General features: G+C 54.1%; 1 protein-coding gene across 7 annotated transcripts in view; it reads right to left on the minus strand.

Annotated features, from left to right (window-relative positions):
• PITPNM2 (phosphatidylinositol transfer protein membrane associated 2) overlaps positions 1-19772 on the minus strand; it is a 139218-nt gene that overhangs the window by 97050 nt on the left and 22396 nt on the right. For all 7 annotated transcript variants that reach the window (XM_066260707.1, XM_066260701.1, XM_066260702.1 and 4 more), the window contains one exon: positions 5884-5992. The gene's annotated coding sequence lies outside the window, so the exon portion shown is untranslated. The remainder of the gene's footprint in view (positions 1-5883; positions 5993-19772) is intronic.

Genomic DNA, 19772 nt, shown 5'->3' on the forward strand with positions numbered 1-19772 from the left:
GCGCCACCCACACAAGGGAATATAATGCAGCAGTGAAAAAGAACAAAGCACTGACACCTGCTACAATGTACATGAACCTTAAGAACAGGACTGTGAGTGAGAGAGCCAGACACAAAAGACTACATAGTATATGACTCCATTTCTATGAAATGTCCAGAAGAGACAAACCATAGAGTCAGAAAGCAGGTTAGCGATTACCAGCGCTGGGCGACTGGAGTGACAGCTAAAAGATACAGTTTCTTGATTCTTTTCGGAGTGAGACAAATGTTTTAAAATTTTGTGGTGGTTGCACAAATCTGTGAAAACGAAATACCACTGAATTGTACACTTCAAATGGATGAATTGCATGCTATGTAAATTATATTTTAATCAAGCTGCTAAAATTAAAAAGAAAAAAGAAAAAACCCAAGCTGTGTAAAACCAGATGTGTGCAGGATCAGGGTGCTCAGGGAGACAGAGCAGGAAAGTCCAGGCCAGGCCTGTCCCCTGTCCCGTGTCATACACGGGACCTAGAAGCCAGCACAGTGCTACTCACTCTTTTGTCTGGGAGAAAAGTGGGGTGCAGTTCACCACACCTGGGGCAGGTACATCCTCAAATACCCTCCTTTGCACCATGCATCCCAAGCCACCAGGTCCCCGGTTCCTCTAGAAGCCTTTCCTGACTCCACGGACCAGAGGACCCACTCCCTCACACGCCCTGCACGCCACACAGACACGGGTCAGGAAGCTCTGCCCGCTGGGTGGACAGCCACCATCCTCAGGCAGCCGCCAGCCCCTGGGGGCCGCGGCCAACTCTGGCTGAATGGCTTCCCTATGTCAGGAAAGGAACATTCAGTTACTGAGCACACCTACTAAGCGCCAGACGCGTGCGAGGCGCTCCATGCTGGTTTCCTCGTTTGCTCTCTTTCCTCTCCTCACGGTCTCTGCAAATCTAGGCCATCTTTGCGAGATGCTTTTCATGGCCCACGGAAACCCGCTCGTGAACTCAGATGTCCCCTGGCGGTGGGAGTGTGTCACGGGCAATCTGTGATGCTGGGGGTGTCCCCCCTGCTCAGATGCCATCTCATCTCATCCTCGCCGACCTGGCCCACTTCTTAGTTCCATTGAATAAACTTACTCACGTCAGGTACCAGGGAGGGAGTGTGACATATTTCCCAAGAGCATATATAACTGAATGGGAACTTGGAAGAGAGAGCCACTTGACTAAAGGGAAGAAGTGAACGATGGAGGGAGAAGGAGACAGGGCTCCCCTCCCAAGCGCACAGAAGGGGACCAATACATACATATGTGTCCAATGACCGCCTGACTTCAGGCCATGCCTCCCGTGGGGACCCTGCCCTGGAAAGCCAGCTCTATGAGGACAAGCTAAGTAACTCCCTTTCTCAGGCAGACCGATGCCAGGGAGCGGACGTGGCCTTTGCGAAACCCACCACCCATTCGTGTCGGCACAGCACTGGACCTGAACTGTCCCGGAAAACGGGTCTAGCCCTGGCCAGTGGTGCCATGGATACAGAGCGTCGTCCCTTGATGCCAGACAAGTAGCTTCCGCTACTGGGCCTTAATTTCCCCGCAGGTTAAGGGAAAAGGCCAGACTAGATGATTTCGTGGGTCCCTCCAAGGCCACCTGATGCCTCCATGATTCCTTTCGGCTCTACCTGTGAGACACACCTGGAGCCCAACTCCCTCACTGCCCCACCCCAGCCACCTGGTCCGGGGACCACCACCTTGCTCTACAGCAACTTGGAAGCCGTGCGTGCCTATGCAAGCCCCCCACGTCCTCCCCTCGCCCCATCCAGTCCATTCTCAATATGGTCCTCAGAAACTACCCTTTCAAAGCAGAGGTTGGGCCCCGGCATGCCTCTTCTCAAACACCTAAGTAACTCTACACGTCACTCAGAGCCAGAGTCCTAACAGGCTCTTCTTACTTCTTCAACCTCCTCTCCTGCTTCTCTTCCTCCCACTCCAGTCTCTTGGATGGGCTCTTGCTCCAGGGCCCTTGCACAGGCTGTCTCCTCTGCTCAGATGCTCCTCCTCAGGTGACCTCCCACCTCTCCATCTCACCTCCTTCAGGCCTTTGCTTAAACGTCCCGACTTGAGACGCTTCCCTCTCCCTTGTTTATTTAGCTTTGATCGGTATCTGACATACAGATATATGTTGCACATATTACTGCATTATTGTTTTACTGCATGTCTACCCCTCTAGAATATAAGCACAGGAGGGCGGGGATTTTACATGTTTTATCATCCTTTACACCCAGCTCCCATAATAGCAGGTACTCACTCAATGTGTGTCGGATAACTACATTCAGACGGCTGGTGGGTTTGAGCACGCTGCGGAAATGATCAGTCTCCGGCCACAGACCCCTCCAGCGTGAAGGGCATCCTCTCAGGAGCCCCTCCCTCTGCGAGGCCCAAGCTCTGGACACTGTCTCCGGGGATCAAAGTGGTGGTTCTGGGCAGGTCGGCAGCGCAGGCCGCGTGGGGAGGAACAAAGCAAGGAAATGACCCTGGGAACCCTGACGGGCCCTGTTCCACGGGAGGTGTGAGCGTCCGCTCATCATGCGTGCTTCCCGGTGGCCTTGCCGGGCAAGAGGAGGTTACAAGCAGGGGCTCCGTGAGCACCCTGGACACCCGTTGTGGGGAAAGGACCAGCAGTGGGCTGTTCCCTGGAACTGAGAAAAGGCAGAGGTGGGGACAGAGGGGCAGAAGGCAGCCCAGTGGGCAGAGCTCCCCACTGTGGCTGAGACGGCGCCACAGCCCACATGGCCTCCTGGAGGCTCAGCCAGCTTCTCGTCCCGGCCATGCCGACCCAGAGTGCGTGAGCTGAGTACCCTTGAGCAGGCGCCCTGAAAGCCACATGAGCCCCGACAAATGACCAGGAGCAGGAAGCAGAGACACGCAGCTTCTGCCCCCTGGATGGACGTGAGGAATGCGCTCGGGGAGCCATGAGCCACCTAAGACAGCAGGCCAACCCAGGGAGTGGGCACCCGGGGGTTCCTGAGGAAGAGAAGGGGACCGAAGGGCTGGGGGTCATCGCGAGGTATGCGGGGCCTCAGCACATTCTACCCCGAGTCATGCGTGGTCACCAAAAGAAACGTGAATGGGAGAGGTCAGGCGGGGCATGGGAGGGACGTCAGATGTGCCCCGCTCTCTCCCAAGCACTGTGGGGGGACCTCAGAGAACAGCAGGACAGGCCCCAGGCAGGACGTCCCCTCTATGTGGGGGTGCACAGCACCCCCACGCTGGCTGCAGGACGCAACAGGCTCCTCATCCCACACCCAAACCCAGAGGGAACAGCCGGCCAGCTCTCCCCCAGCCCCCAGGGCTGGGATGCCAGAGAAGGGGGTTCCGCTTCTGCAGGTGACAGGGCTGCTGCGCAGGTGGCAGGGATGGAAAGTGTGCGTCAGCCGCTGCTGTGGTCTGAGGTCCTGCCCAAGGCATCAGCTGTCTTCCTCCCCAGGAGACAGTGACCTTGCTGGAACCTTGGTGGAGACAGTGGCAGGAAGTGCCCCTCCCTGCAAGAGTTGAGCTGGGGAGTCAGGAAGGAAGCCACCGCCTCTGAGCCTGGGCTGGGACCCTCCCCACTGTAACAGCTAGAAGTTCCGCTCACCAGCTCAGAGTGGTGCCCTCTTCAACCTTGGGGGGAGGGCCGGGCGGGCAGCCGGGCGGGGGATGCTCTCCCTGGCGGGGACCCCTCTTTGAGGCGGACCCTCTCTGCGGCGGGTAGCGGTGGTGGCCTCTGCCTCTGGGTCAAGTGAATGCAGAGACAGCCTGGCTGAGCTAAGAAAACAAGCCCAGCGATCCCCTGCCCTGCACCTACCCCACCCCACCTTCTGGAAGGAAGGGCTCTGAGCTCCTTGGGAGCAAGGAATTCCTCTAAAAATAAACCCTGCTCCTAGAGCCCTCTCCTCCCTCAGCCCCCTGCAGAGGGAGGACGGGAGGCCGTGTCGCATGCTCGGCCGCCTCCGTCCCTGCGTGGGCCTTGCCATCCTGGGCCCTTCGAGGTCACAGACTCCCAGGAGGAGCTCAGGGGTTTCCAGGGGTGACCTTGATCTTCCCTGTGGGGGGATGCTGTTTATTCCAGGTTGGGGATGGGGGTGAGAAGGGTCCTGTTCCAGGACCCCGGGCCTCTGGAACAGTGTAGGCAAAGCACAGAGGTGAGTATACTGAGAGCGTTAGGCCAGCACCAAGGGGGAGGTGCCATGCATGCGGGCGGGGACTTCTGCCCTGTTCATAGGTGCATCCTGTCTCCAACTGGTAGACAGTAAGTACTCGCTGGGTAAACGAGGGGCCCTGAGGAATGCTATGCGAGGACCCCCAGCCAGATAAGATGGACTGCGAGGCCACCTTTCAGGTCACCGTGGGACTCAGGGATACCGCTGTTGGGAAAGAAAAGGAGGCTCTTCTGCAGAAAAGGAAACAGGCAACAGAGGCTCTGCTGGGCGGGGGGGTGTCCCTCAGAGCAATGCAGCTGATGTCGGAGCCCCGGCCAAGGGTCAAGAGCGCTCTCACCGTCCCCACTAGGACAGTCCGGCCACAGGTACAACAGGGGACCTCAGAGAGGCTGAGTCAGTGTTGAGCTGCCATGCCAGCCCCTCACCCCCATACAGCACCCCTGGAAGCTGAGACGCCACCTCTGAGACACAGCACTCTCCCTTCTTGGCGCTTAGAGCCCTCTTCAGGGCTACTGAAACCATGAGCAATTAGAAAAGAAAACAGCCTGGGGAGAGGGAAGGAGGGGTAGAGGGCCGCTGGGGGGTGGATCCACAGCCCTCCCCGGGAGCGGGAAGGCCAGGGCAGGACAGGCACTCACAAGCAAGGCTGAGCCTGGCTCCATCCCACGGGGAAGTCCCACCTTCAGAAAACCAGGCCATGCGCTTCTGGGTCTAGACTTGGGGTCCAGTGCCAAGCCCAACACTGACTAGCTGCATGACCTTGAACCAGATCCTGGGCATCTGAGCCTTTGGCTTCCTCGTGTAAGATGGAAGCGTAGTGGCTCCTACACTGGTCACTGTATGCTCAGCCCAGAGCCGGGCCGGCCAGAACAGAACCTGTGGACCTCGGCGCGCCCCACCCCACCTCTACCTCTTCACCCTCATAGGTCAGCTGCCCAGAATGGAGCCAAACTCCATGCCCCCAAAGCTCAATCTAGCCGATCAGCACACAGGGAGGAAGTTTCATTGGAGTGCAGGAAAGAAAAAGGCAGCAGCATCTCTCTCCCTGTTGTACCCACGAGAGGCCTTGGCATGGCAAAAGGGGACAGGGAGAGAGGCCTGTGCTTGAGGCTCAGCACATAAAACGGGACAGGATGGACATGAGGCCCCCGGTGACCCCACAGAGACCCTCAGTCATGTCCCCTCCGGTTTCTCATCTAGGGAGACGGTTACGTGAAAATACACGCTCGGCTGTTTCCGTGGCGCCGCCTGCGGCTTGTCATGCTCACTCGCAGCCCGCTCCTGCCCACTGCGGAGGGTGAGGAGTCCCAGACTCCTGTCCTGTCTGTTGGCAGGGGGTGGGAAGGCCAGGCTGAGGCCAGGGAGCAAGAGAAGGGAAGCACCCGGCACTCAGTACGGAGGACAGTGACCAGGTCTGGTCGTATCTGGAATCCACGGCTATCCAAGACGGAACACCACCAGCCTTTCCTACTTCATGAAAAGCAGTCAACCTTTACTAGAATCTATGTAAACACAATAAATTAAAATCAATAATAAATAAATAAATACTATAAAAAAAGGCAGTCAACCTTTGCAAGAAGCAATTGTATCAATGAATACAATCTACCCTGTTTTCATCAGATAAAGCCAAATGTTTTGGAAAGAAGCAAATGGCAACAGAGCCATCACACCCCCCCACCAACTCCAAAGTCAGGGGAGCGGTCCTTACCTGTATGTAGGTCTGCATGAGAAGGTTCCCTCGATGTCTCACCGTGGGGTGGCCCAGTGGACTAGGCCCGTGGACAGGTGTCGGGGACCAGGACACACGTGCCAGCATCCTGCAGGGAGAAGCCAGCGGGGGCGAAGGTGAGACCTCTGTTCGCTCTGATCCCTCAGCACCGGCCCCACTGGGAAATCAACAGAGCCAGGCCTCCTCCTAGGCAACGGGAGAGACTGGACATCCAGGTGGGCCCAGAGGACAGGATGGGGGAGACCCAGTGAAAGGAGTGTTCATTCGACAAGGGGTGCGTTTGCGGAGACTGAAGCTCTCGACACTTCCCAGGGCTCCCTGTGCTGAGGAACATGGCTCGGGGAACCGGAACCCGGCCCTCTGACACACAGGGGGAGCTTGCTTGTCTCAGAAGCCCCTCTCCAAGCACTAAGCCTTAAACCTGAGGCTTTTGCCCGTCAGCCCTTGGGGACCGCAGCAGCACCTCAGGCTGAGAGACTGCATCCTCGGAGAAGCAGGGGGAGGAGCAGAGGAAACCAGCCCCCCCTTCTCGGTGCCCACAGCAGAGTCACTGTCAGCATCACAATGGCTGACCCCTGCCTTCCCACTGACCTCCTGCAGCTGGGCCTGAGTGACCAAGACCCAGAAGCCAGCGGTGAGCCTAACACATAAAGCAAATGAGAAAAGGCAGAGAAACGGGTCTCCAGGGAGGCCCAGGCACAATCAGCCTACAAGACGTCGGAGAATTCACAGGCATCGCTCAAGTCTCCACCCAACCCAGGGATCCCACGAAGAACTCGTGGCCCGCCCCCGCCCGTATCTGCAGCTCAACAAGCACTCTCGCTGGACTGTGTGTGAGCGCCCGCCGCCCCCCCCAGCCCGCACCTAGGCCCCAGAGGCAGGCAGCCCAGGGGGCCTTCCAGGGACCATGGCCAGAGGGCAGCCCCCTGTAGGCTGCAGGGGCTATGATTGTTCCAGAAACCGACTCCTGACTCTGGAGCTACCCTCTTCCACTGGCTGAGGCCACGTATGGGGGGGGCTCTGGGGATGCGAGTCTGTGCCTGCCAGGGGCCAGAGGTCACGACAGAGGTGAGAGAAGAGGAATCCTGCGTTGGCTGCAGACAGAAGTGGTGGAGGGCAGAGCGAGGACAGTGCGAGTTCAGAGGAGGGAGAGTAATGGGGAGGTGAGAAGAACAGGAAGGCACAGCAGGAGGAGGTGTGACTTTGAGCACCACCCAGCTGGAGACCAGCGTACACACGCCCCCACAACCCAGCCCCCCCCACACACACACACTCCTGGGAAGTCATGGCCAGTTCTGCAAACGCCTCCCTCCCAGGGACAGGCCTGCAGAGGTCAAGGCCCATGTCAGCCCTGCACCTGCCCCTCCCATCTACAGCCGCACGAACGGGCCTGTTACACACACTGGACCCCGAGTGAACAAAACATCCCACTGTCCCAGGTTCTAGTCCCCCGCTGGGCACGTGGGTTCGGGGAGGACATTCCACCAAAACCCACAGCTCTCTACACCGTCTCGTGGCCTCGCCACGGTCCCTCCATCGCTTCAGTGAGGCCCCCGTAAGCCTCCCCATGTTAGAGGGTCTGGGGTTTCCATGGTGACACTCCAGTCCAAGGCAGGGGGGCTCTGAAGACCCTCGGCCCAGGACGCCTCTCTCTGGGTGAGAAAATCAGTGGTGACTCACACCCAGCAGAATGAGACCCACAGGGCCCGGGGCCGTGAGGAAAAAATGCACGTTTTCTAACCAAGAGGAGCATGGCACTGCGGGGGAATCTCTCTCTCTCTCTCTTTTTTCTCACAAAAGAGCATTTAAAGTGCTAAAAGTGAATGCGGGGACAGCTTAACGCGGGGCGGCAGCTCCTGTAGGGAGGGGCGTGAAACAGGACTGGAATAAAGTAGGAAGATGTAGTCGGATGACTCAGGTTTCCTCCGTGGCCCTGCACACAGGGGGCAAAGAGTAAATCTGCCCTGGCCGGGTAGCTCGCTTGGTCTGAGCATCCCCAGGTGCAGAGGTCGCCAGTTCAATCCCAGGTCAGGGCACATACAGCAACAAATAAATGTTTCTCTCTCTCTCTTTCTCTCTCTCTCTCCCTCCTCTTTCCTCTCTCTAAAACCAATAAAAAATATTAATAGTAATTTAAAAAAAGAAGCAAATCAGCCCACGCTCCTTTAAGAGGAAACAAGAAATCAAAACAGGATACAGCTCCGTATGGAGGCCTGTTGCACGCACATCCCATGCACACTTGCCCCTGCGGAGTTGTGTGTTGGGGGGGGTCCGGAAACTAAATAATACATGTGTATTGCTGTTTATCAGGATCAAAAGAAAACATTTTATTCCTTTATGCCCCCCCTGCCAGTTTTATTGAGGTATAATGGCAATATTGCAATACAGTATAATAAAATTATAATACATTCAAAGTGTATAATGCAGTAATTTGATACACATATACATTGCGAAAGGATTCCTCCAATCTTTAATTAACGTGTCTATTGCCTCCCGTATTTACCTGCTTTGGGGAGGCGGTGAGATATTTAAGTTCCGCCATCAGCAAATCTCACTTACACAGTTCAGTATTACCCACTGGTGTCACCAGGTTATACATAGGACCCTCTCCTCTCCTTTAACTGTTAAACCTAAATCTTCCACATGCTGCTCGCTGTGATTTGGAAAACTGCAAGGAGTAAACTGACCAACCGATCAACCAAACAACCAACCAAAATAAAATACCAACCTCTGGAGACAGAAAGTCGGAATTGCTTTCCTGAAAATTGTTCGGATCCCTGACTTTGCTTCGGGAACGGGGACGTGGGTCTGTTTCCCTACACAATCTCTATGAATAGGATATCAGTCTTTCCTCATCCCCCGTAAATAAAAGTCAAACACTTAATGAAGACCGTTTTGACAGAGTGCCCAGACGTCCGCTTGTCTCAAGCTGTCCCCGGTCGGTCGGATGCCTAAGTTCCAAATGAGGGGGTGGTGTGAGTGAAGTTAAACATTTGTTTCCATTCCCCGTTGGCATGGAGATTGGGAGGCAGGTGGTGAAAGGATGGGCAAAAAGGGACGGGTGCTAGTGGCAATGGTCACGGAGCAAACTGTCCAGGCTGCTGACAACAGGTCAGGCCGGCAGCACAACCTTGGAAGGCACGGCGCCTAATTGTTTTGTTTTACTGAGATGTAATTTTCACACGTCGTAAAATTCACCACTGTAAAGTGTACAGGTCAGAGGCAGGTAGTCCATCTGCAAGGTTGTACAATCATCACCGCTATTGAGGTCCAGAACGTCTCCATCAACCCCAAAAGAAATCTCACCCCCATGAGCAGCATCAAGCAGTCACTCCTGGTGCCCTCTCCACCCAGCCCCTGACAAACACCACCTGCTTTCTGTCTCCATGGATTAACCTGCTCTGGACATTTCTTTTTTTTTTTTTTCTGAAGTGAGAAGCGGGGAGGCAGACAGACAAACTTCCACATGCGCCCGACCAGGATCCACCTGGCATGTCCACCAGGGGGCGATGCTCTGCCCATCTGGGGCACTGTTCTGCTGCAACAGGAGCCATTCTAGCACCTGAGGTGGAGGCCATGGAGCCATCCTCAGTGCCCGGGCCAACTTTGCTCCAATGGAGCCTTGACTATGAGAGGGGAAAAGAGAGAGGGAGAGAAAGGAGAGGGGTAAGGTGGAGAAGCAGATGGGCCCTTCTCCTGTGTGCCCTGGCCAGGAATCGATCCAGGACTTCCACATGCCAGGCCAACGCTCTACTGCTGAGCCAATTGGCCAGGGCTAGACATTTCTTATAAATGGAATCCTACACCATCTGGCCTTTATGCCTGACTTCTCTCACTCAGCATCACGTTCTCAAGGTTTACCCATGTTGTAGCAGGGGTCAGTGTGCTGTTCCTTTTTCATAGCTGCATGATATTCCCCTAGACCAGTGGTCGGCAAACTCATTAGTTAACAGAACCAAATATCAACAGTACAATGATTGAAATTTCTTTTGAGAGCCATTTTTTAAAACTTAAACTAGGTAGGTACATTCCTTATTGAGGTAGCGCCCGCATGTGGTATTTTGTGGAAGAGCCACACTCAAGAGGCCAAAGAGCCGCATGTGGCTCATGAGCTGCGATTTGCCAACCAGGGCCCTAGATTGAGAGACCACATTTTCCTACCTAATCATTCGTTGATGGAAACATGGGCTGTTTCCACTTTGGGGCTGTTGTGAAGAATGCTGCTGTCAACATATGCGGACATGTTTTCAGGTCGACACATATTTTCATTTTTCGGGGTATCTGCCCAGGAAGTCCTCATTTATTGCATGAAAAAACCTTAAAACCCATAATACATCTGTATGTTGAAAATATTAAAAAAAAAAGTGCAGGTGAGAGTGAACCTCTCTGGTCCCTGTTCGCCTGCAGCCCGTCTGCTCCCCGGAGACAACCTAAACACAGACACCCTGCTTTCTTCTAACGACAGCTCGCGGGACGGAGGTGTAGCAGCCAGATGCGGCCAGAACCTACCTCGTGATGCCCTGGAAAGAGCACAGGGCCTGGCCAGAGTCCCCACTCTGCCGTCCGTGGCCCCGGAAGCCCCTCAGCAGAGAATAGGTGACGTGACTGAGTGGCAGAGAAGAGGGGGCGTGGAGGTGGACAGGCTTTGACATGTGGCTCTGCCCTCTCTCAGTGCTTTGGCCTCAAGCGACTTAACCCGTGTGCCGGACGTCCCTGTGTGGGGCGTCCGTTTTCTTATCCTGCGAAAGGCAGTGACACGCCTACCTGCTTCACAGGAAGGCCGAGACGAGCCCACGAGCTCCTGAGCGTACGCGCTCAGCACCAGGCCTGACACCAGTGAGCACTCAGCGTCTGCTGCTCCTTCAGTCCTCTGATGCGATCCTCAGTTTGCCCATCTGGGAAATGGAGGTGGGCACCTCCCACACACAGTTACGGTGGAGAACACAAGACCCCTGGGTGACGCCCAGCACACCACAGTTCTGAGAAGCTGGGAGGAAGGTGGGGAGGATGATTGAGCTGCGCCCCCATGTCCCCACGGGCTGTCCCAGGGCCTTCCCCAAAGAGAGGCTGGGTCTCCCCTCTCCGCCTCCTGCAGCCTGGACGTCCCTGCATCTGCCCACCCACAAGCATCTTGGATCCCACACTCTGGGCCGGCTAACTGGCTAGAACTCTTATTTCTTGTCCCTTTCCTGTCACCACCACCCCCCCCAATTCCGGATCCTTCCTTCTGCTTTCCCAACAGATACTGTGCTCAGGAGCTCAGCTTCCGTTGGGGGCAGCAGGAATCCCTGGGAGACCTTAGAAGTGGAGAGACCTCGAGTGGGGAAGGAAGCATTAGCAAGGCCATTAGAGAGCTGCGAGGAGCAGTTTTTCTCCCAGCGGGTAAACAGCAAAGCAGAGCCCCGGGAAGCCAACCCCAGGCCTGGCCTGGCCTGGCCTGGGAGGGCGGAACAAAGCCGGGGCCGAGAGCATGCAGAAGTTCACGGGGAAGACTCCCCACGCACACATGTGTGCACACACCCGCCTAACAAAAAGGAGAAATTCTTAGCCTGCAGCAGTCGGTGGTAGCATTATGTAAAATCCGAAGCCCACAAAAATATCATTGGGATGATAAAAAGTTAAATTTAGCCAAGCACAGAGTGACTAATACTATGAGGGAGAGGTGTCCTCCCTCCCCTGCCCCGTTGCCTGGAGCTCTGGCAGCCAGCTTTCAGAAACTTCAGACAAGTAACCAGGGCTGGGAGCAGCGCGGAATAACAGGTTATGTAATGAGAGGCGCAGCCACGAGCAATACAAAACAGACAGCCACTGCTGCAACCTCCCTGAGGGAGGGGACAACCGGGGTCTGGCCGGAGCCTCTCCAGTTGAACCTGCACTCAGAGCCGGGGTCGTGGGAACCTGGGCGTTCCAGAGGCCTCGAACGGGTTTGTGTGAGGGGCTCCACCTGGTTTTTTTGACAAAGATCTTTTCCCAGAGTGGCTGTGATGGACGATTATTCTGGTGACCCCTAGCAAGCCACGGCCTCGCAGGGTCCCCTCCTGTTGAATCTCATCTGGTCCTGCGATCAACAGAACAAGGTGTTGGGTTGAGACTCGAGTCTACAGGAAGGCAGAGACACGAACAGAGATCAGCACATTGGAACAGATACTCAGAGCAGCAATGCTTGTGACACAAAACAGTGGAAACAGCCCATGTGTCTGTCCACTGACAGATGAATGGATAAACAGGATGTGGTCTGGCTGCACAAAGGAATATTATGCAGCCCTAAAAAGGAAGTAAAGCCTGTCATCTGAGGGAACCTTGAAGGCATTAGATTAAAGCAAATAAATCAGCTACAAAAGAGAGGTACTGTGTGATTCCACTTGCAGGAGGGACCTGAACAGTCAAATTCACAGAGACAGAAAATGGAATGGTGAGTGCTTGGTGTTGGGGGAAGGCGGCTTGGAGGGGAGTCAGGGTTTCATAGCAGCAGAGTTTCAAGTTTTACAAGATAAAAAGAGTTCTGGAGCTCTGGCGGGATAGCTCAGCTGGTTAGAACAACAACCAGATACGCAAAGGTTGCAGGTTCGATTTCTGGTCAGGGCACCTACGGGAACAGATCAATGTTTCCAGCTGTCTGTCTCTCCCCCTTCCTCTCTCTCTAAAAATCAATAAATTAAAAAAATTTTTCAAGAGAGTTCTGGAGATGGACGGTGGTGACAGTTGCACAGCCATGTGAACGTACTTAATGCCACTAAACGGTAGGTACAATTAAAAATGATTACAGTAGTACACCTTATGTTGTATGTATTTTAGCATGATAAAAACAGTAAATTAAGAAATGAAAAAAAAAAAAAAAGAAATGAAGGCCCTGGCTGGTTGGCTCAGTGATAGAGCATCAATCTGGTGTGTGGAAGTCCTGGGTTTGATTTCCGGCCAGAGCACACAGTTGAGAAGTGCTCATCTGTTTCTCCATCCTTCCCCCTCTTCTTCCTCTCTATCTCTCTCTTCCCCTCCCGCAGCCAAGGCTCCATTGGAGCAGAGTTGGCCCGGGCGCTGGGGATGGCTCCATGGCCTCCACCTCAGGCACCAGAATGGCTCCCATTGCAACAGAGCAATGGCCCAGATAGGCAGAGTATTGCCCCCTGGTGGGTATGCCAGGTGGATCCCAGTCGGGTGCATGCAGGAGTCTGTCTCTGCCTCCCCACTTCTAACTTCAGAAAAATTAAAATTAAAAAAGAAAGAAAGAGGCCCTGGCCAGTTGGCTCAGTGGTAGAGCGTCGGCTTGGCGTGCAGGAGTCCTGGGTTTGATTCCCAGCCAGGGCACACAGGAGAAGCGCCCATCTGCTTCTCCACCCCTCCCCCTCTCCTTCCTTTCTGTCTCTCTCTTCCCCTTCCTGCAGCCAAGGCTCCATTGGAGCAAAGTTGGCCCGGGTGCTGAGGATGGCTCCATGGCCTCTGCCTCAGGCGCTAGAATGGCCCTGGTTGCAACAGAGCAACGCCCCAGATGTGCAGAGCATCGCCCCCTGGTGGGCATGCCAGGTGGATCTCGGTTGGGCGCATGCGGGAGTCTGTCTGACTGTCTTCCCGTTTCCAACTTCAGAAAAATACTAAATAAATAAATGGAGGAGAAGGCAGCAGCCTGAACACTTCTACAGTTTTCTTTGGGGGAAACAGCTGCCAGGTAAGAAGTCCAACCACCTGGAGGTCACTGAGCTGTGAGAAGCCCATGGGGAGGGGTCACATGGAGGGGAACCAATGCCCCAGCCAGCAGCCCCAGCTGATACAGCCGAACGCTAGCTCGACGTGCCAGCCACAGCTGTGGGGACACTGTGGAAAGGTATCTTCCACCTCCACCCCCACCCCGTGGAGCAAGCATGAGCTGTCCCCACCTGTCGCATCATGAGCACATCCATAAAACAGTTGTGCGTTAAACTACTGCATGTGGAAGGTGAGGGGCACTTGGTCACGGCCATAGAACACTGGTCACAGCGGTCAGGCTCTCCAGGGGGTCTTGTGGAACTTCTCTCCCCAGTGGGACAATTACGAAGAGGCTTCCTCACTCTCACACATGAGTCACTAAGAGAAGGCAGAGCCTGAATGAGTCTGAGGAAGAGACTGATTTTCCACGCTCCAAATCCCGGCAGAATAGATGCTAAAGTCAAGCCTTGTGCTGAGTTTCAAACAGCTGTCGTGAAGGCTGGGGGAATGTCTCCAAGGATCGGGCGCAGTCACCTGGTCATTAGCCGATGCACTCGAGCTGTCCTTCGCTTGACCTTCTAGCGTCCCATCCGGAGCAGGATTTGTCTACTGTGGATACAGATACCAATGGGATTCTCGGTGTGTGGGGAAATGATCCCATCCCTGGTGCGGGGGGGTTGAGTCCAGGGGCTCTAGCTTTCTGACTCTGGGTCAGTTGTCCTCTCCAGGCCTCAGTTTCCCCCTCTGTGAATAATGAGGAGGTTGAACTTCACAAGGCCTCTCCATTCAACTCCAGCGTGCCACAAGCCGATAGTTTTGGCAGAAGGAAGTGCTGAAACAGAATCCAACACACTGAACAGTGTCCAAAGGACTTGCATGTAGAGGTACAAGGCAGGCAGATACATTGGAACTCCCCTAAGCCACAGAGAACAAACAGGGGACTGTCTGCTAGAGCAGCTAGCATGACCTATCCCTAGCACGTTCACCGAGCTGTTATGACATGTCAGATATGCGAAGGGTACCCAGGAGAATCGGACCTACGCCTAATTTTGGCCCTCTGGCACCACTGTCTAATTCAGGGGTCAGGAACCTTTTTGGCTGAGAGAGCCATGAACGCCACATATTTTAAAATGTAATTCTGTGAGAGCCATACAACGACCTGTGTATGTTACGCATTATCCAATAAAAATCTGGTGTCGTCCCGGAGGACAGCTGTGATTGGCTCCAGCCACCCGCAACCATGAACATGAGCAAGTAGGAAATGAATGGATTATAATACATAAGAATGTTTTATATTTTTAATGTTATTATTTTTTTATTAAAGATTTGTCTGTGAGCCAGATGCAGCCATCAAAAGAGCCACATCTGGCTCACGAGCCATAGGTTCCCGACCCCTAGTCTAATTGATAATCCAAGGAGATCGGCTCAAGACCATTTCTACACCCTGCAATCACACACAAAACCCGTGACAGGCGCTTCCTGTTAGACGTACTCCCTGCTTTCAAACACTTTAAAACACAGCTTCACACCCCCCCCCAAAAAAAACTAGAGGAGTCAAGAAAGAAGGAAATCACAAAGGAAGAAGAAAACCTATACTGATGCTCCTGAGGACACTCGACAAGCAAATGATAAAAGAACAACACACACACACACACACACACAATGTCTTAGCCAGGTGCTTCCTGGTAGGCAAAGCAAAAAGGGAAATTTGCTGGGCCAGAGAGCTCTCACCAACAGCATGGGGAGGGGGGGATCACATCATTCATGATGAGAAAGGCATTTTGCCCTTCCTAAGAGCTCTAAGGGCATGCTTCCCGGGGCTCACCGTGTGAGGGAGGCAGGGTCTGGGTTGGAGGCAGCAAGGGGGAGCCAATCTCACCCCAAAAGCTGTCCCCTCCACAATGTAGGGATCTCTGTAGCCCCGGCTTGCGGCCTGACTGGCTCTTAATGGCGAAATCCTCACAGTAATTCTTCATCCTCGTTAACATCTACATGACAGGACCTCAGTGGAAAATATTTACATACGCATACCACTGATGGGTTGTTTAGAGTCTAAACTTTAGACCATCTGGCTACTTGGTGTGGGGAGGACCGTCAACCACATGGCCCGTCCACAAACACTGTGCCTTAGTTGGGGATTCAGGCAGCGGCCCTCAATCCTGTCCCTGTCCTGCTCTTGACCATTAGGGACCCAAGAGGCCATCAGCTGTCCGTGTCTCAGCCGGTCCTGGGCGCACCCCAGGCCTCAGGCATCCGCCAATCGGGAACAGGGCTTTTAAACTCCCACCTCTGCCCAGTTTGGGCTGAGCATGAATAATGACAACCTTTATCCAAGACTTCTGTAGGACTCGAGTGTTCCAAGCATGACCGCACTCAGCAGGACCGCTCTGACTCTGTAGCCACCTGGGGGGCTTCTCTAGTGATCTCGTGGGACTGCTGGGATCTCTCAGAGGCAGACGGTGCACAGTCCACATGTGTTTGAAGCTGCCTCTGTCTTGGCTCTGTCATACTGAGGACGAGGCAGGGGCGAGGAGGAGAGAGTATGCAGCTCCTGAAAGATACAAGAGGATGACCTAACCTTGCCTCAGTGAAAACGTCTTCTTCCTTCTTGTCTGAGTGGTTCTGCCAAATTCTGACACCAGGCTGAATAGTTGTTCTTGTTTTGTTTTTTTTCTGGGTTGACGTTAGATTCTTTTCTCTCTCTCTTTTTTAATTCTTTTTTTCTTTTTTTTAAATAATTGGGGTTTTTTTCATTCATTTTTAGAGAGGAGAGAGAGGGAGAGAGAGAGACAGAGAGAGAGAAGGGGGGAGGAGCTGGAAGCATCAACTCCCATATGTGCCTTGACCAGGCAAGCCCAGGGTTTCGAACCGGCGACCTCAGCATTTCCAGGTCGACGCTTTATCCACTGCGCCACCACAGGTCAGGCTCTCTCTCTCTTTTTTAATTGGGATGTTGGGTGAGTTGTTTTATTATTATTTCCTTAATTTTAGTGAAAGCAAAAATGTACCATCTGGAGCCTGTTCAAAAGCAGCGGTTTTCTTCATGGGAAGCCGACGCTGGTCGCCCACACGTCTGCTCAGCGGTCGCAGCGCCCTGAGAAGATGGTTAAGTCCTGTCACCATCTTGACAGCAGTGAGTCAAACGGAAACTCCTCACGGGTGTCTGCGTGGCTTGACGTGGTGACAAGGGCCGTTCCAAGGGGCACACCTGTGTTTCCGACGACTGGGAACCACAGCTGCCAGCTCTCTGCACAATGAACACCCGCCCAGACTTCAAATGCCCCAGACAGAAGGCACTAAATGTGCCACAGCAGCACATGCACCAGGGCACCAGGGTCACGGGCTGGCTGGCCACCTTGCCTCCTGGAATCTGTGTTCTGACTGCGAAGCCAGCGAGTGAGACCATGTGGCTGGAAGCGACCTCCTGCCCTAGCGGTCAAAAGCTCCTGACATGCACTGGCCCAAGTCAGGGGGTCTCCCTGTGGCCTGGGCACCACGGTCTTCCCTGGGACTAGTGCTTCTCTCTCTACAAGTTGGGGGAGGACCATAGACTCCACTGGCTTTGGAGGGCAAGTGTTAGAGAGTCAGAACCCATGCCAGCTTGGGAGTGAATAGGCATGCACAGCCACCTCCTTCCGGAGCCCTGACGGCGGCCTGGGGTTCCGGACAATGATTACAGTGTAGGATGACGACGTTCACTGGTCACAACCCAGCACCTCAGGGGGGCCGGGTGACCATGCAGAGGCCCGGGTGACATCTCTGGGAAGCTCTCCCTTATAGGTCAGAGCCCTTGAGAGCTGTCCACTCTGAGCCCCTTTCTGACACCTGCTCCCATCACCTGCTTTTAGATGGGGGGGCAGGGCAAATGCTCTTTGTGCAGAAGTTACCTGAGTCTCTAGGGACACAGGGATGCAGTGACCAGGACACTGCTCACTTCACACGTGCCAGGCTCAGGACACGGCCAGCCAGCAGCAGGCCAGGGACAGGATTCTTGTCTAAACACAGAGAAGCGAGGCAGCAGGTGTGGGCCAGAAACAGACCCGTGGGTTTAGCTCCAGGCCTCCGCGGACAGAGACAGGATATTTTTCTGGAAGCACGGAGCCCCTGTGGGCCCAGCCTGAGCTCCTTCTCGGGGCGACTCTGTCACCAGTCCTCAGTGTCTCTTGCACCCCAGTGAGCAGGTTGGCACCAGGCACCACCCGCCCACCAGGCCTTTGCAGGTTCAAGGTGGAGAGAGAGCTGCATGGACAATGGGGCAAGCTGCTCAAAAAGCCCCGTTTATTCATTTTATCCTTAGATTAGATCCTCCTTATTACTTAAGTGTCCTTTTGTTCATAAGGGGCTGGCTCACATGAATGTCAGCCTTTCTCTGTGTGTGTGTGTGTGTGGTCAAATACACATAACACAAATTGTATCATCTTGACCATGTGTGGGTGCACAGTTCAGCAGCATTAGGTCCGTGCACACTGTTGTGCAGCTGTCACCGTCACCATCACCGTCACTGTGATCCGTCTCCAGACCTTTCTCATCTCAACCTGAGACTCTGTGCCCACCAAACACGCGCCCCCCATCTGTTCCTCCACCAGCCCCGGGAACATCTGCGAATGATAATGCCTTAAAAATGACCTTTCTTAGCAAAATCATTTTTTCCAATTCTATAAGTCCTGGTGGAACCCGGAAGCTCCTGGACCTTCTCGGGGACTTGGTGACAGATGAGCTGGCAGAGGAGGGAATGGCAAGGCAGCAACCCCCACCCCCATCCCCAACCTCACTAGAAAAGAACCTTCCATCAAGGCCACAACCCGCCTGGAAGAACCCATACCCTCCCCCCCTCCCCACCCCACAACCCGCCTGGAGGAACCCATACCCTCCCCCCACCCCACCCCACAACCCGCCTGGAGGAACCCATACCCTCCCCCCACCCCACCGCCACCACCGCCACTTCTGCTGTTGTAACCAGACTGCGCCAGGAACCCTGCCAGCGCTGCCCTTTGCGGTAGAGAAGGCTCTCACATGGTTTTCTCCTGATTTTCATTTTACTTAAAAGCTCTTCCCTGCCTGGGGTTTTGAGGTTAAAAACTACTGCCTTGCACTCACGGTTGTAAGTGGGAGTGTAAATTGGCCCTTCCCATGTGGAGAGCAATTTAGCAACAGCTATCGAAAGTCAGAGAAAAATGCCCCTTGACCCAGCCACTCTACTTGTGGAAATTATCCCATAGATAGGAGAGTATATCTGAGAAAGAAAGAAAGAAGAAAGAAAGAAAGAAAGAAAGAAAGAAAGAAAGAAAGAAAGAAAGAAAGGAGGGAGGGAGGGAGGGAGGGAGGGAGGGAGGGAGGGAGGGAGGGAGGGAGGGAGGGAGGGAGGGAGGGGAGGGAGGGGAGGAAGGAAGGAAGGAGGCCCCATGGGCCAGGATACTCTCCACAGCACTGCTGGCTTCCAATTTCTCGTTGTTAAAATCCAAAACACCCTGAGCGCGGAGGACCCAGGTTCGATTCCCGGCCAGGGCACACAGGAGAAGCGCCTATTTGCTTCTCCACCCCTCCGCCGCGCTTTCCTCTCTGTCTCTCTCTTCCCTTCCCACAGCCAAGGCTCCATTGGAGCAAAGATGGCCCGGGCGCTGGGCATGGCTCTGTGGCCTCTGCCTCAGGCGCTAGAGTGGCTCTGGTCGCAACATGGCGACGCCCAGGATGGGCAGAGCATCGCCCCCTGGTGGGCAGAGCGTAGCCCCTGGTGGGCGTGCCGGGTGGATCCCGGTTGGGCGCATGCGGGAGTCTGTCTGACTCTCTCCCTGTTTCCAGCTTCAGAAAAATGAGAAAAAAAAAATCCAAAACACCCTGAAAAGGGAACTGGTTTAATAAAGTTTGGGGCTTCCAGCAGCCAACCCTCAGCCCACCATTACAGAGATCCAGGCAATCTAAATGGACCAACAGAGGACCATCTTCAGGATTTATGAATTGTTAAGTTAAAAAAGCAAGGACACATTATGGTAGGCAGCTATTAACGTTTTGTTGTTCGTTTTTTTTTTTTAAGTAATGCACATTCATATATGCAGAGACTTTCTAAAAGTATATACAGACACAAAAACTAGCAACTGTGTTTGTCTGTAGGGAGGAAAATGCAGACAAAGCTGCAAAGAAGTATTTATTCATTTACCCTTTGGACCCTTTGCTGTTTTGGTACCAAGTAT

The sequence above is a fragment of the Saccopteryx bilineata genome, chromosome 2, assembly GCF_036850765.1.
Source record: "Saccopteryx bilineata isolate mSacBil1 chromosome 2, mSacBil1_pri_phased_curated, whole genome shotgun sequence".
Lineage (NCBI taxonomy): Eukaryota > Metazoa > Chordata > Mammalia > Chiroptera > Emballonuridae > Saccopteryx > Saccopteryx bilineata.